The following is a 17,362-nucleotide window of genomic DNA, read 5'->3' on the forward strand; positions in this document are numbered from 1 at the left end:
GAAATATGACAATCTAGTGTAGTGTGACATCACAGGCGACGACAGAGGAGAAAAGCGGTCAGAGAATGCAACAGCCAACAAGAAACGCGGACGAGGGAGATGGAACCGCAAGTGAGTGATAACTCACAAACCACCAAGATGTTAATAAACCCGGCTAATATAAACCTCAACAAAGCAAGAGGAACAACTACTTGCTTTAGGTCTGTTGTACTGCCCCAAATCCAACTTCAATTATGGAAACACGAATAAAGACATTTTTCACTTTGTACGGAAATTAAAATTGAGAAAATGTCATGCCTTACAACCACAAACACAATAAACAAGCCAATCAACAATATGCTCCTCACATTGCAATCTGACAATTTCGGATATTCCTTTGTTAGAAACCCGACAAGAATTACAGGAGGAAAATGACCATACAGTCGGGAAAGTCCCCAATCTCTAGGGGGACTAATTCAAAGATCTAGTCAAGACACCAAGAAAGCAAATATTGTAAAAAGACTGACACCGTCAACATTCAATCCTACTGCACCCAGAGATGCAATTAATATTTTCAATGAACAGGTGACAGCAGAATTGAAGAATTTAAATCATAAAGTTCACAACAAAAATCGAAAAATTAACAGAAGGAATCAACAGTATAACCAATTGATGAACAAACTGGGCAAGGACCACCAAATTGTCATAAGAAATCCGGACAAGGGAGGAAATGTAGTCATATGGGCTAAAGAGGACTTCATGCGAGAAGCTCTATCCCAACTAAATGACAGAACTTGTTGCAAAAAAAGTAACATGATGGCACTACGATCGGTATACAATTTTATTTTATAGGAAGTTGCTAGCCTGGGAAAGTGTGGGACTAATTCCTACAGATGATTATAAATTCATCAAAAAGGAGAACCCTAAGGCGGGCGCATGTGGCGATGGCGGCTATACGACAAACCGGGGACCCAGCTGCACTCCTACTAGCAGACATGGACAGGGCATTTGATTCCCTGAGTTGGGTCTATCTGTTCGCCCTACTACATAGACTCAATTTTGGCCCACGATTTCTATCATACTTGATGCTGCTATATACCGATTTGACGGCGTCACTTCGGGTAGCAGGAGCGGTTTCATCCAGCTTCCCTATCAGACTATGTACCAAACTGGGGTGCCCCCTGTCATCGTATTTATTTGCCCTGGCCATGGAGCCGTTGGCGGCCTGGGTGCGCATTGACGCACAGCTTAGGGGCTTTGAGTGGGCCCCGGGTCTGTCGGACAGGATCACATTATATGCAGATGATGTCCTTTTTTTCCTTACAGCGTTGGATAGAGGCCACGGCTTCTGGAGATCATGCAAATATTCGGAGAATCATCAGGATTATATATGAACCCCCGTAAATCCACACTGTGGATTCTGAGAGACCGGGTGAGAGTGGGCACATGGGCTTCTGGGATTTAGGTGGCAGTGGGGGCCTCAAGTACCTAGGGGTATTCCTGCCGGATGTGAGGACTATATCTTGGGAGCGTAACCTGGTACCGATATGGGAACGTGTTCGTGCGGATATAAAGACCTGGTCACGTATGCCCTTGACGATAGATGGCATTTCAGCAATTTTTAAGATGGTTGCGCTCCCTCTTTTGCTCTACCAGCTCACAGAATTACCCGCATCCGATCGCATCTAGATGGTTACGGCTGGTGAACTCTGTGCTGGGGCAGTTCTTATGGGAGGGGGGGGGGGCAGTACCCGTTGCGCACATGCTTTCTCTCCACGTACTGCTGAGGACTTGTGACATCCAATATCCTTTCATATTACCAGGTCTTGCATTTATTGGTCCTCAATGAATGGTGGTATGGGAATAGGGGGGACCCGGCTTATGCATTGGAGTGGCGACTTATGGGGCCCCACACACTGCACACTATTCTTTATTCAGCGCCGTTGCGGGGTGCGCTGCCACCAGCCACGAAGGTAGTATTTTAAATCTGGCGGAAGTCGCTGAAACAAATGGGGTGGTGGAATACCCTGACCCAAGAAACTCCTTTATGGCACAATGGGCGCCTGCCTGACCTGGTGGCCCTGCAGGGCTTTCGGGGCTGGGTTGCTATAGGAATCTCGACCCTGGGGGATGTCATGAGGGATGGGTCACTTAAGTCCTTTTGAGATTTGCAGGGGGGATTTTGCATGCCCCGGTCCCAGTTTTTCCGGTACCTCCAACTCCGCCATGCACTTTCCCCCAGTTTGGAGGGCCTGGAATATCTCCCAGAATTTAACCCGTTGGAGGCGAAGGTCTTCATGGGGGATCTGGAGATGAGGAAGATCTCCAGAATCTACCAGTCCCTAGTCACTTACTGCTCCCCTACACTTCAGAAGCTTCGAGGGCTTGGGAAGAGGATGTGGGTACGCTGTAGGAGGAAGACTGGAAGGAGACCCTAGCCGCCCCCCGGCGAGCGGCCATAGCGATGCGTCTCCGCCTCATTCAATTTAAATATTTACATCAGGTCTACTTCACTCGGGTTCGACTGTGGCGGGCTGGATTGATTGCCTCCCCGGAATGTCTTTGTTGCGGCCGGGAGGATGGCACATTCTTACATACTGTCTGGCAACGCCTATCACTTGATCGCTTCCGGAGGGGGGTGTTTTCGTGTCTGTCGGAGGTCCTGGGGTGGACACCCCCACGTATGCTGCAGTTCGCCCTGTTACATGTCATGTAGGGGATTGGGGGTAATGTATACAAAAGGCATCTTCTGCAACTGGGCCTCACATTGGCGAAACGCGATATAGCCAGGGGGTGGAAGGATTCACGGGCTCCCTCGGTGGGTGCCTGGAAAAATGGCCTGTACTTTAGTATGTGGCAGGAACAGCCAATCTTTGTTGCCAGGGGTTGTCTACGTAAGCACTACAAAATATGGAAGCGGTGGGCGGATTATCTGGGTCTGTGGCTGGAGCCTCCTATTGTTGTGGACGATCTCCAAGCAGAGCGATGGCTGGGTTCAGTGGGATGGACCTGGTACAGGGGGGGGGGGGGGTGAGGTGGGAGCCTGGGGTGTGTGTGTGTGTACTTATGCTGATTCTTTTGTTTATTTTTTTCCATTCACTTTTTTTCTCTCTTCGTTCTATTTAACTGCACGTGGATTGGACTCAGTGGACTCAGGAGGGGGCGTGGGGGTTCCTTAATATCCTAATTGATACACTATGTCAGGTGTTTTGGTTGTTCCTTTGAAAAGGTCAGTTGCTTTTCTGCTTATGTACAATCTGATACTGCAGTTGTCTCTGGGGTACAGAGCCCTGCAACATGTGTGCAATTTGACAATAAAATCTGTTTTAAAAAAAAAAAAGGAGAACCCTACGGTCCTTAATGTTGACCTCATACCAAAAATCCAGAAAAACCCAGCCTGGTAGACCCATAATTTCGGCACAGATAGTCTTTTAAAAAATGCCTCACAATACATTGATTTCTATCTACAAGAACAGGTACAGAAATTACTTTCTTATTTAAAAGACACTGGTGATTATATCTTAAAACTGAAAGATTTAATTTGGCAAAAGAACTACTTGTTAGTGACACTAGACGTAATCACGCTATACACCAGCATAAACCATGAAGTTGGTTTACGAGCATTGGAAGTGTATTTGGGGAGGAATTCATTGCAAATATCCCAACACAATACAATGCTAGTAAATATGGTAAACTTCTGTCCAAACAATAACATTTTCAGGTTTGACAAAACCTATTATCAACAGATGCGTTTCGTTACCATGGCTGCCACTTCTCCCCCAGATACGCGTGTTTACACATTGGCTGGTGGGAGGAGCTGGTACTGGGTGACACCTACAAATCATATATGGAAAACAATGTGAAATTGTGGCTGCGATTTATTGATGATTTGTTTATTATATGGGATGGGACTTATACAAATGCTACAGAATTTGTCTCAGCCATTACCGTCAAATAATTGACTTTGAGTTTCACAGTGGTTATCAGCAACAAAGTGGTGCATTTTCTTGATGTGGAAGTATACATTGAAAATAAACTAGAAACAAAAATATACCACAAAGAAACTGCAGGCAACTCAGTGCTACACTCATCTAGCTTTCATCCAACCATCTGATAGAAAGCATTCCCTACAGGGAAATGTTTTTTTTTTTTTTTGAGAATCCAGTCCATCTTTTTTATTTCCTTTTTAAAAAAAATTCCTGACATTACAGAACTAAACCGCAATGAAATGCATTAATTCCACCCTTTACATTTCATAACAAATATCTTCATGAACAAAAACATAACAGAACTAAGGGAAAGCCTTACAAAACTAAAACATGGTCAGCGATTTTAACAGCTGAAAAAAGGAATTAAAACTTCTCTTAAAAAATTGACGAGTGGATGGGAACATAGAAACTGAAATGTACAAACTAGTTAAAACCTGGAATTACAGACTGCTTGGAAACTACACAGATGGATCATGGGTAAATGAACAGCAGGAAGGGAGCAGAGTTCTGAGAAAGACCTTGGTGTTCTAAACGCTTCCCATTCCACCAGTCTCTGATGAAAGCCTGACATTGATGAGGTACTGTGCCAGGCTAATGCTGGCAACAGATCCAGTGATGGTGACTTGGCGCTCAGTAGAACGTTCCACAGGGTTAACAATTTTGATTTGCACCCCTGACATCTGGCGAATCTCATTGATTTTAGAGCCTTGATGCCCAATAATGCAGCCGATCAAGTCATTCGGAATGGTGAGTTCATGAGAAGTGGTTGGAGCAAATGCATCAATGCCACCACTGAATCTGGTGTTGTCCCCACCATCAGTTATCGGAAAGTGAAACTGTTGCATTGCCAACTGGTGCAGCTTTGTGAGATCTGGCTGTGGAATGGCATACTGTCCTTGAATGGAATAGTCCTGTCCACCAGCAAAAATCACTAGTGAGCTGGATGGCTTGGGTCGGTATGGGATGGTGACGCCCTTCGGAGGAGACTCCAGCATAACCACACATATCTGTTTGATGCACTCTATGATGGAAGCAGGAATTCCTGCAATTGTGATTGCTCTTTCTGTTGAGTTGGGTAGCATGTCCCCCGCTACTTGCACCTGTGCTCCAGTGGTCTCTCTGTTCTCTTTAATCTTGCAACCTCCTTTTCCAATGAGCGAACCACACTGGCTGGCAGGGACCACGAGCCTCAGAGTGACAGGGGGTTTGTTGGAAGCAGTGCTGATGGTCATCTCGCCACTGATGTCCTCTTCTAGTTTGTCAATGATCATAAAAAATGCTTTAAAGATGGCATGGGAAATATTGATATTAAAAAGAATTTGTAGTAACCCAATAGACCTACACCAAAAACAGCAGACCAGTAAAACAGATTAGTGGAGCGAGGTTACTCTAGAAAAACGATAGATGCAGCCATTGCTAAAACAACTAGTTTATGCAGATCCAATCTTTTGGCATCAAAACAAAAAAAGTCAAATTGAAACAGGGAGTGAGTTAAGATGCATTTTGGCAATCAACAAACAAGATAGAGCATTCAAAAACATCATGAGACACAATTGGCCCATAGTTTTTAGTGATCCAATATATCTATTACCTACAGACGAGCCCCCTCCATGAGCAATTGTTTGGTTAAAAGCAGCCCGAGATAACAGAACAGCACTCATGGCTCTCACAACGTAATGGGTTTGTAAAATGCAAGATTTGCAAAGCATGCCAATATGGGATCAATTAAACAACTTACACCACACCGTTTGGCAACAAGGAACACAAGATTACGAAACCCCTGCACTGCAAAACAGACCACGCAATATATGTGCTAGAGTGCTCCTGCTAATTAAAATGCATGGAAAGCACTAAATTGCAGGCCAACAAGAGAATATTGCAACATATACGGGCCATAGTAAACCAGGACTCAACCTTCCCAGTGGCCCGCCATTTTAAAGAGATACACCAAAACAATATAGAACATTTCAGGTATTACCTAATAGATACAATGGTAGCCAACAGGAGGGGCGGTGATAGAGAAAGAACCCTCTGAACACTTGGAACATGATACAGTCTAGATTTGGATTATAAATCTCTGGGGGTCTCAACACAACTGATGATCTATTCACCTGTTTATATTAAAACTCCCAGCTTGTCTTTAGCACAAATTACTGATCTTATACTGTCTCATGTAGAATTGTCTTACAGAGGGGTTCAATGTGTCTTTACACATGCATTCCTTGTATATATTGGTGTACTGTGAGGATATACATATAGACATTACGGAAGTCTTAAAGTATATAAACGAGGATTTAACTTAACAAATCAAAGTAATAAAGAATTTGTTGGCTGCTATACCTACCTGATCCACAAATAACAGTGTTTTATTTTATATATCTTTGTGAAAAAGAAGGGGTATGGCCCAAAAGGGAGGGAGGGCAGGTAGGGCCTATAAACAAGAAAACTGGATATTTACCTGAACCTCCAATTACTTGGTTATGTTACTTATACAAAACAATAAACGAAAATTAATATGTTTATCTTGGCCATCAATTTTGCCTGTTTGACTTTTAATTATTCTTCATGTTCAAATATAGTCACAAAAAAGGACACATAATCTACTAAACAGACAATCTCATTATTACAACATATAACAATACATTAGAACTTAACATAAATGTGTGAAGAAATCCATTTACATAAGTGAAAAATGCACAAATTATGGTGACAATAAATCAGTCGAAAAACAGTTGCAATGTGTAACTTCAAATCACATTTACACATTTAAATAACACATGATGTTCCCAATTTAGGAGGGTGAATATTTGCAATATTCTAAGTGTCCAAAGATTTAACTGGCAGTAGTTAAATCTTTGGACACTTAGAGTATTGCAAATATTCACCCTCCTAAATTGGGAACATCATACGCAATTAACTTATAAGGTCGATTTGAGAAAATTCTAATTTATTATGCAGTAATTTATGAAATGCATAAATTCCTACAAATCTAGTTAAGGTATTTATTATATTTAATGTATTTATTGGGATATTTATATCGAAAAAAAGCTTTTTAAATACCAGTCATTAATGTTATCCGACTCGACAATTCTTATTGAGAAGAACCTTCACCTGATGGAAACCAAGTAGTCTGTTGTTTATGTATTGCAACATTCCAAGAAGTATGCCTTTACTATCTATGCCTAATCACTGCTGTTGCTACGCATGTATCACTTTAAAAAGAAAAAAATGAAGGCAGCATTTGTTATGTGATCAAGGTCAGTACAGACTGAAATGCGTAATGGCCGATCAATAAATAAGTTACACTTTTTGCACAGAAATTTTTGCCCGCGTCTGCTTTCAGCGACAGATTGAAGTCGAAATATGACAATGTAGTGTCCAAGTTAAGAAAGAACAAACAAATAGTGGTAAGAAACTCCAACAAGGGAGGAAATATTGTGTTACGGCCAATGGAGATGTATATATAAGAAGCACGGAGTCAATTAAATCAAAGGGACTGTTTCAGGAAATGTGAACCAAGAAGACAAGTTGAAAGTCAGGTGCAGTACAAACAAGAACTAGAAAAATGTACGAAAGAGGGTTTATTGTCTTAAGATGAATCCTGGTTTTTAAGGAATGGCAACCCAAGAGCTCCAGTAATGTACCTAATTCCCTAATTCCCCAATTCCCCAAAAAATGCCCACATTCAACCAGGGGGTCCAATAATCCCAGCAAAAGGAAGCTCAATGGAGAGTACATCCAAGTACATTGACTTTTTTCTCTAGAAACATATAAAGAATCTACCATCAAATGTGAAGGGCAGTGGGGACTTTTTAAGGTTAATTTATTATATCCCCATAGAAAGTGATTTTGTACTGATTGCAATGGATGTCACATCACTGTACACAAGTATATCACAAGTATAGCATATACAGATGGGTTGAGAGCCATGTACCAGTGGCCTAATATCAACATAGTGAGATGCTAATGACCATAGCGAAGAGGTGTCTGGAGGGCAATCCCTTCCTATTTGGGGTGGGGGGTGTGTACCAACAAGTGCATGGGACTGCAATGGGTACCTCTTTCGCCCCCAGTTACGCATGCTTGCATGTGGGCTGGTGGGAGGAACAGGTGCTCCGCAGGTTCCATGAGGAGGTATGGGAAAAGCATATTGTAATATGGACAAGATTTATAGATGATTTGTTTATAATTTGGAGAGGGTCAACTGTGCTAGCAGAACAATTCATCAAAAGGCTCAATGTGAATGATCTAAATCTAAATTTCACATACAGAATTAATACAATGGCAGTTACATTCTTGGACATAGAGGTCTTCGTTCAGGAAGCAAAACTGGAGACCAGGTTACATAGAAAGAACACAGCAGTTAACACCACTTTTCACTCATCCAGTTTTCATCCAAACCATATCAAATTGAGTATGGTGAAATGCTCAGTGCCAAAAGAAATTGCAGTACAAACAAAAAGCAGGCAACATGTCAGGGTGAAAGGGAGAAGAGCTTTAAACAGAGGTGCTAAAATACCTCGGTAATAAGACCAGCACAACTAGCAGCAAACAAAAGGAATAGTGATTCAATTCTGTTTAACAAACCAGCAGAAAGAGAGTTGAGAGAAGAGCAGATGGAGATCAGATTTCCAACTCCATTCAATAATCGAGAAGCACAATTAAGAACACCCCAGGGAAAAAATAGCCTGGCGATCAAAGCAGATCCAGTCATAGGAAAGATATTATCTAAATACCCTCAGGTTACATTCAGACATGCACCATCCCTGGAGGATGCAATAGTAATAAGTAGGGCTGAGATGCAACAGGAGACTGCAACCGTAACCGCAACCTGGCTTCAAGAGATGCTCACAATGGGGGATTGCACTATTTGGGAGGACACCATTTAATTCAGAGGCGGTGAAAATAAAAGGAATCTACAAATTAAAAACTGAGTTTGCAATATTATTTGGTGTGTGCTATTTGGGGTATGTGGACAGCACAATATTACCTTTGCATAAAAGAATTCTGCAGCACATATGGGCTATCTCAAACAGTGACTGCACATATCCTGTAGCATGCCACTGTGAAATGTATCACATAAAGATCCCAAGCAAGCAAGATACTTTTTAATTGATGCAGTACCTGCCAGAAGAAGGGGTGGTGACCACACCAAGAAATTAAGAGACCTAGAGAGGAGATACATAATTAAATTGGACTGTAAGGACCTAATGGGACTACATCATGAAGAGGAGCTGCACTCGAGTCTCTGAAATTCGAAGAAACATCGCAAACCTTGAACTGCAAGAGATAAGAACAACTCATAGTAGAAAGAAAGTTAGTGAGATAAAATGGGGGACAAGAAGAAAAAAGGAAAACTTTAAAAAGGTTGAGGGCTAAGAAGTAGTCCTGATGTGACACAGCATCACAAAGAGAAATCAAGTCAAGCGATATACTCGGGTAGGTGATGGTACAGTGCCTGTCTCATGAATAACATTTAATTTGAAGTTATGTTAAGTTCTCTGGACCTTCTGAACAAGAAGGCTGGTGAAGTAAAAGACTGTACACACAGTGATTTAATACCCCAGGATCTTAATAATACTTAATTAATACTCCAGGATAATGCACTACATTATTAGAGGTAACACACGCATGGATTACAGTATGAAACAACTGAAATGTTGAAAACTACCAAGTGAGAGTGGAAAGTAACACTATGGTCCTTTGGGCACATTAAATTTGAGATGACAGTGGTCAACCCTTGATGATATTCCCATATAATCAGTCCCACTAGGATAAAACAAACATGGCTTAATACAAAGTAATGCACATCAAGCTCTTGCGAGTTACAAATGTTAAACCTGGAATTATTGAAAAACATGTAATAACACTTGACAGTGGTGCACCAAGGGGCACCTGACAGAGATCAGAAAATGCATGGGGAGATCATGAATGAATTAATTTTTTATGTTAAATAATCAAATGATGACTCATGGGATGATATGAGAATCATGTGATAAAGTAATCCAGTAGTGTATGAAATCTGCTAAAAAAACAATGATGATCAAAGAATTAATTTTGAGGGGCTATTACGGACAGCACGGTTTATATGTAATATGGGATAAACTGATTTGTTATATATATATATATATCAATTGAGATGCCATCAGTGATGTCATGGAGCATGCCATGAGTGATGTAATATGTGAGGTTATAAGCAGTGCAAGGTAGGGGCACAATTATAGTTAGCTCTGCTTTCCCTTGTTAAATTCGGCCCCAGGGTGGGCCCTGAGTTCTATAATGGCTCTGGATGGGGGCTTGGTAATTTTGGCAGTGCTACTTTGAGGTGCAGCTATTCCCTTACAGGAGAAAATCAAGAAAAAGTAAAAAAAGAACTCAAATGCTGCATATAGTTAACAGTATATATATATATATATATATATATATATATATATATATATATATATATATATATATATATTCACCACCAAAAGAAAATAATGTCCGCACTCGCTCAATACGATAGATTGGGTTTATTCAACAAGAGACTCCAATACAGCCCTCTTCACCTACGCGTTTCGACCGCAGGTCTTGTTCACAGTGTTGCCACTAGTCCATTATCTCTTTCTAACTTATATACCTTCCTGTCCATTAGCATGTAATGTTGCATTCTGGGTGAGGTACTTTTTAATAACAATTGGAAACTTAAACGTTTGTTTTGCAGAGAGTTCATTAACAGTTTTTAGTTCTTAAGATCACTTTAAGGCTAGTTGAAACCTTCCAATTGGTTACACAGGATCTCTTTGGCCAATATTTGTCACTTTTCACGATAGGAGCATCCTATCAAACCTATGTAGGGGTTTAAAACAACAAGCATTCAACAGGTAATACATCCTATAGTTAAGACGCGTTTACTGTTCATTGTAATGTTTGTTAAGTATGGGCTAAGTGCCCTGGAGATTCCTATTTTGGACCAACTGGGTTGTACTCGACTGTATACTTGGGCTAAGTGCCTATAAAGTCTGTAAATGTGACCTGTGTGAAGTTCTGGCATCCATGGTTTTTTGAGCAATCAATTGTAGTCCGAATCACGTCCCTTACATATTTTATTCACAGGTGGACGTACATTTCTTCGTCCATATTCAATCCCCTCGGCGTCTTAGTTTGAAATCTGATAATTAGGCGTGACTCCAATCGTCTTAGTTGGAGTTTTCTGTTCCTTCCTCTTTCATCAGGAAGGACGGTTGCCAATCCGCTATAGCGTACATCTTTCCATGTTTTTCCTGTATGTTGAGACATATGTTTTGCTATGGCTTAGGACATGTCGCCATTTTGAATGGCCCTGATGTGTTCAAGGATCCTTTTGTGTAAAGGACAGGTTGTAATGCCAATATGGCCTGGACACCCGTCACCCCCTCCCAACACAATCCCCAAGAATGGGAAGACGGAAACAGTTCTTGAGCTTTTGGAAGGCGGGAGGGAGTTACCCTCCCGGCCGTATTTATTAAAATATGAAACAAAATGAAAACATTAAAATAATCAGTTTCATATCATGTACAATTTCATTTATACATTACGATGTTTCTTGGCTAATCTTAACATATCTCTAATACAAAGGTTCTCCTAGCCGATTCTAAAACATCCTGTAAATGCATTTCTCAAAATTCAAATTGTACATCCTAACATTACGGGCCAACGGCAAGGTCGTAACCGGTGTCAGATCCCTAATACCAGAACTCCCCCCCTTACTTGTGAGGGGCGGGCGCACAGAGGACTGTACCTCTGTGCCAACTTCCAATTTCCCTTGTCTTAACGGGGGCCCCATATTTACTCGATGCCAACTTGGTGGTCGTCCGAGGACTCGTGTGAGGTGTCTAGAAGGTAGCGTAGACCCCCCTCCCACCCCACACTGCTTACCACATCCGCCGTCGCGGATGTCCTGGCCCCGGGAAATTCCAAGGAGGGGCCCGTAGCCCCTCCTCCCCAGGGAGGGGCCTTGACCGCCTTCCCTTTCGGCGGTCCCATCCTTAGAAGGGTACCGCCTCCCCGTGTGAGGGGCCAATGGCCGCCTCCCCCCGGGCGCTCCCATCCATAATGGGTGGCGCCCCACCTCTAGGGATCTTCCAATTACTGCTCACCGATCATGACCTTACCGCCACAGGCCGGATAGTTGACCGGCTATCCGGACCCCCCACAAAGCTCCTACTAAAGGTCATGGTTACGTAAACTTTTTAACCAAGCTAAGAAGTCTCCTATGAGTAAGACATTTCCCTCCCGGGACAAATGGACCCCATCCTCCAAATACATATGGTCTCCCCGGATACATCCGTGTGGAATACAATGCAGTTTACCTGTACGAAACAACCTACTCATTTTGTTATTAACCTTCTTTACCGACTGGTTCAAAGCTGACACAGAGAGGGCCCCCCGCCACACCTTCCGAGGAATCATGTGTGACCATGCAATTGTGCACCCCGGAACCCTTCTCGCCAACCAACTTACTGTGGACAAAATTAACTCGAGGAGTACTCGTCGACCAACGGTCACCAAATCATTGCCCCCAAGATGCACTATGAGTACAGATGGCGGTGACCTCGTCCGCCCTAACAGTCCCTCAATGCAACTTTGAAACTGGTCAATACAGAGCCCGCCCCTTCCGTGGAAGGTCACCCTGTACCCGTATTCCCCAGCCACGTGAATCATGTCACCTGCTTTGAATACGTCCGCGGCGCGCCTCACGTATGAGTGGCCAACGACCAACACCACTCTTTCCTCAGCCGGTGATCTTTGACCGCTGGTCCCCAGGTGTCGGGTCAACTGCACAGTCCGCCCCGCAAAGCCTGCTCGCGAAACTGTAAACCAAACAGAAAACAAGAAGCGTGAGTGCATGACATTAGCTTCACAACATGTGCAACCGCACATACCTTTTATAACAGTTCGAGGACCAACGCCCAACTGTTTCACTTTTTTAACACTCAGACCCCTGGCTGTAGCCTCTGTAGCAGCCCCTATCCGGAAGGAATGGGTCCCGAAATCGCTCGGGTTCAAGCCCGCCGCCGCGATTGCCATTGCTAATTCCCGCTGAAACTGAAACCTAGTCAGTGGGGTGCCGTCGGTGTGCCTCAGCAAGCTTCCCCCCCCATGATGCCGCCCTCTGCGCTAAATACTCCTCAACGCATTTTACCGGGCACATCCGCTGGACTACCACACTGTCCCCGATCGCTCCCTGATCGGTCTTGGACCTGGCTATTGAGACTACCATTGTCTCCCCCTTAATTTGAATGTGTTCTCGACACAGACCTCCCCCCGTATCCTGCTTGTTCCTCGCTACCAGTTCGCTTACCCGCATAGCCCCATGGAATGCTAATGCAAAAGCGGCCCGGAACAGCACCGTCTCTGATTGAGATGAACATGTCGCAGGGAGTACGGACATTAACAGAGACAACCTTTCTAAACCTATCGGGTGCCTCTCATCCACTCTACGACCCTCAAGGCGTTGCCACCCACGCAGCGCCTTCTGCACGAGAAATGACGATGTGGGGTCCTGGATGCCATGAGCCCGCACCATGAAGGAAATGGCGGCCCGGTGCCTATTGGCCGTAGCCACTGATCTGCCTGCCTGATGTAATGATACCAGAAATTTCAGGACGTACTCCTCCTGCCCCCAATGCTCCCCCCTAGCTGAACCCAAAAAGGACCAATAGGAACGGAACGCCCCTTCATATGCCTTCCTTGTCCTGGGTGCTAGACTCTCTCCCACGAGGTTTTGTAATCCGGGGCACCGAGAGACCAGAGAGCTTCGGGAAATGGTGCCGCCACCGAGTCCGCTGAGGGCAGAAAACCCCGGAAGGCCTGCATATGGGAACGAGAGAGTGCATCAGCTGCCTGGTTCAGTACCCCCGGCACGTGTCTTGCCCTAAAGTGGACGTTTAGTCTCATACATAGCAAGACAATTTCCTTCAGCAATCTCAGAATCCATTTGCAGCGTGCTGCCTGATTATTGATACATTCAACAACGGTCATGTTATCAGACCAGAACACCACAGAGCGATCACGAAACCCCTCTGGCCATGTTTTCAAAGCCACCAGAATGGGGAACAGCTCCAGAAACCCAATGTTACCTGTGAGCCCATCATCGTGCCACCACCCTGGCCAGGTTCGCGCCGACCAGTGATTACCAAATATGGCGCCAAAACCTACACTCCCTGCCGAGTCGGTCCACAACCCCAGCTCTTCAGAGGAAACTGGCGGTTTGTTCCACACGACGCGACCGTTGAAATCTGCCAGAAATGCCAGCCATATGCGCATATCCTGGCGAACCTCTGCTGACAGTCTTGTGCGGTGGTGCCCTTCCTTGAGGCCAACCATGGCTTGTGCGATAGAGCGGGAAAAGGGGCGAGCCATCGGTATCACTCTAAGGGCAAAGTTAAGCTGACCCACAGCCTGTTGCAACTGATGGAGAGTTACTTTTCTCTCGCCGAGGCATATTTCGAGCGAGGCCTTAAATTTCATTACCTTCTCTTTGGGTAAGCGGAAGCACCCCTCTACAGAATCGAGCTCAATTCCCAGAAACTCGAGTGTAGTAGATGGCCCTACCGTCTTGCCTGGTGCCAGTGGCACGCCAAATTCTTTCATAAGATTACAGAATTCTCTCAAAGCCTGTGCACCGGAACGCTGACTCGATATCTGATTTAGCCATCAGCGCTCCGGGCCCCAGGCGATTCAAAATGGCGACGGCCTCATCAAAGGATGCGTACCGCACCAAACAAACTCCCGGGTCAATCGCATCGTTCACCGAAAGACCCCTAGGAGCGGACAAGTTGTGGATTAACCTAAACTCACCTGGGTCCTTCTTGGGGACCACTCCCAACGGTGAACAAACAAAGTCGACAACTGGTGGCATGCCATATGGTCCCGCAACCCGACCTCGGGCCACTTCCTTCGCAATCTTTACCTGTACCACCGCCGTATGTTGTTGAACCGATAGTTGGTTCTTACATCGTGCTTCCCCCCGAAAATCCCCCGTCGGGATGCGGAAACCATATGAGAAACCGTCTCGCAACACCCCGGCGGAGATATGATCAGGGTATTCGTTCAGCCAAGGGATCATTGCCATGATATCAACGGGAGTAGGTAATGGTGCCCCTCGGTCGATTTTAGACCTGTTTGGCACCTCCTCTACCCCCCGTATCACCAGTCTTGGCTCTGCACGAACTCTCGGGATGTGAGGACTGTCCGCACCCTGCACACTCATGCCTGAACTTGCATGTCCCCTGTGGCCTAGTGCACTTGCCTCTGTTAAAGCTCCAACAGACCCCTTTCCTACCTGAGGTCCCATTACTCTTTGCGTTCTGATCACTGCTTGTGCCCGACCCGAAAGGGCGCCCCCAAAGAATGGCGGGAAGGCTCAGCCCGTTCCCGCCCAAAGAAGGCGACTTCGCCGTGTTCGACCCCACCAGTTTCTGCCAGGAAATGGAGTCGAAACAATCTCACGTCAGGGATGGGTCGTGCTCCTTGGCCTTACGAAATGTGCTATCATAACCAAACCATTGATTGCCTCTGTACGATTCATAGAATTCCATAATACGTGTCTGGTAAACAGCTAGTTCCAACAATACTTCGGGCCTACGTTCCCCCATAATTGCAGTGAACATTCCAAATGCCCTGGCCCAATTGGCGATCGTTTCATCTACTCTGAACCCCGCCATCTTTGCACGCCATACACTAGGATGCAACAACTCCTTCTGATTTCTCACATGCTCTATCTCATAGTGATCGGTCAACAATGAAAACATGTTCACATATTTATCTGCCCAAATCCTTTCTTTCACATCCATCGGGATATGTTGAACCACTTTTTCCCTCCTTAAGGGTAACGATCCCTCCCCCGCCATTGGCAATGGCTGCTTACCCGAACAAGTAGCTGGGACTGTTGTCGCTGCCGTTCCAACGCTCGCAACTGGTTGTTCCACGGGAACCTGCGGGGAAACAAGAGGACAAGGTGCCTTCGCAGCATCTTTCGATTGCCGCAACTGCTTCATTATCGACCTGGCCTCCTCGGCCGTGGCCCCCTCGTTATCCCTGCCCAACCATGCCGCCAACTGGGCAGCCAGCTCAGGAGGCATATCTCCTTCGTTCACAGGAGTGACCACTACAGGGATCGGTTGTCCCGCTTTCGGGACCGGAACTGGGGCCTCCACCGGACTGACCGGGCTCGCTGGAGGTGATTCGGGTACCGGAGCCTCCCCTCCTGTCGCCCCATTCCTGGCCCTTCTACCTCTCCCGGTAGGGACTACTCCCGGCAATGCTGGTCCGATGACTCTTTTCGGTCTACCTGCCCCATTCATTGCCGCCATCTGCTTCTTCATGTTCGCCATGTCCTTCACCAGCATACGAAGCATCTGTTCGGTCCCAACCTTCTTTCCGACCTTCTTGCCAGGCATCGTTCACGGATATTCGACTCGAGGTCCTGGATCAAAGCTTCGAAATCGCTGAAAGAAGAAACACAAAATTACAAGTTCTCAAAATTGGCTCTTGTTCCGTCACGGGCTCACGTGCAACGAAGAGGTGCAGCTTCCAAGCACAGGAACAAGAGGATGCTTCCTTGGATTGTTGCTCCTTTTATTCTTCTCTGGGAGGGCGTGGACCCTCCTCCGACCGCCTACAGGGCGTGGCCAACGGTGTAGGTGTCTAGGACAACCCCTCCTGGGCGGGAAAAGGCGCGCCCCGGCTACGCCGCTTCGGGCATACCAGCCGTGACACGCCTCCCGCCCAAAATGGTTTCCCGGGGGGATCGGGGCACCCGACCATACGTTCGGGGGGACCGAGTGGTCGCCCCTTTCCATATAGTTTTTTCCGCATGCACATGTCAACATATATAGTTTTGAATGTGCTGGTATCCTCAATGTTGAAGGTCTTTCCTTGTGGGTCAGTCAAAGATTTAAGAGATTGCCCTATAGTACATGCCTTACATTGATGACATTCAAATATTTATTGAGTATTCTTCTTACGTTTTGACTCTCTTTGCTGTATGTTATGATCATCCCATTTTATTGATCAAAGTTTCTGTTCTGCTCAATGCTCAGAGCATTGAGCAGAACAGAAACTTTGATCAATAAAATGGAGGCAGACAAGACACAAGCACAACCTGAACCCATCAGGATGATCATAACATACAGCAAAGAGAGTCAAAACGTAAGAAGAATACTCAATAAATATTGGAATGTCATCAAGAAGGATCCTGACATTAGTGGACAATTAGGCGAGTACCCCCTTATGACTTTTAGGAAACCACCCTCACTACAAGACAAACTGGTGAGAAGTCATTTCCAGCTGAAGAAGAAAAAGGATTGGCTAACATCAAGGCAAAGAGGTTTCAACAAATGCCATCAATGGTACCAATTGGTACCAACGGT

General features: G+C 45.1%; 1 pseudogene; it reads right to left on the reverse strand.

Moving 5' to 3' along the window:
- Nucleotides 1–4,495: 4,495 nt before the first annotated feature.
- The window catches only part of LOC147673865 (poly(rC)-binding protein 2 pseudogene), a 29,944-nt pseudogene continuing 17,077 nt past the window's right edge, over nucleotides 4,496–17,362 (reverse strand).

This window comes from Lissotriton vulgaris, chromosome 12 (assembly GCF_964263255.1).
Source record: "Lissotriton vulgaris chromosome 12, aLisVul1.2, whole genome shotgun sequence".
NCBI classification, from domain to species: domain Eukaryota; kingdom Metazoa; phylum Chordata; class Amphibia; order Caudata; family Salamandridae; genus Lissotriton; species Lissotriton vulgaris.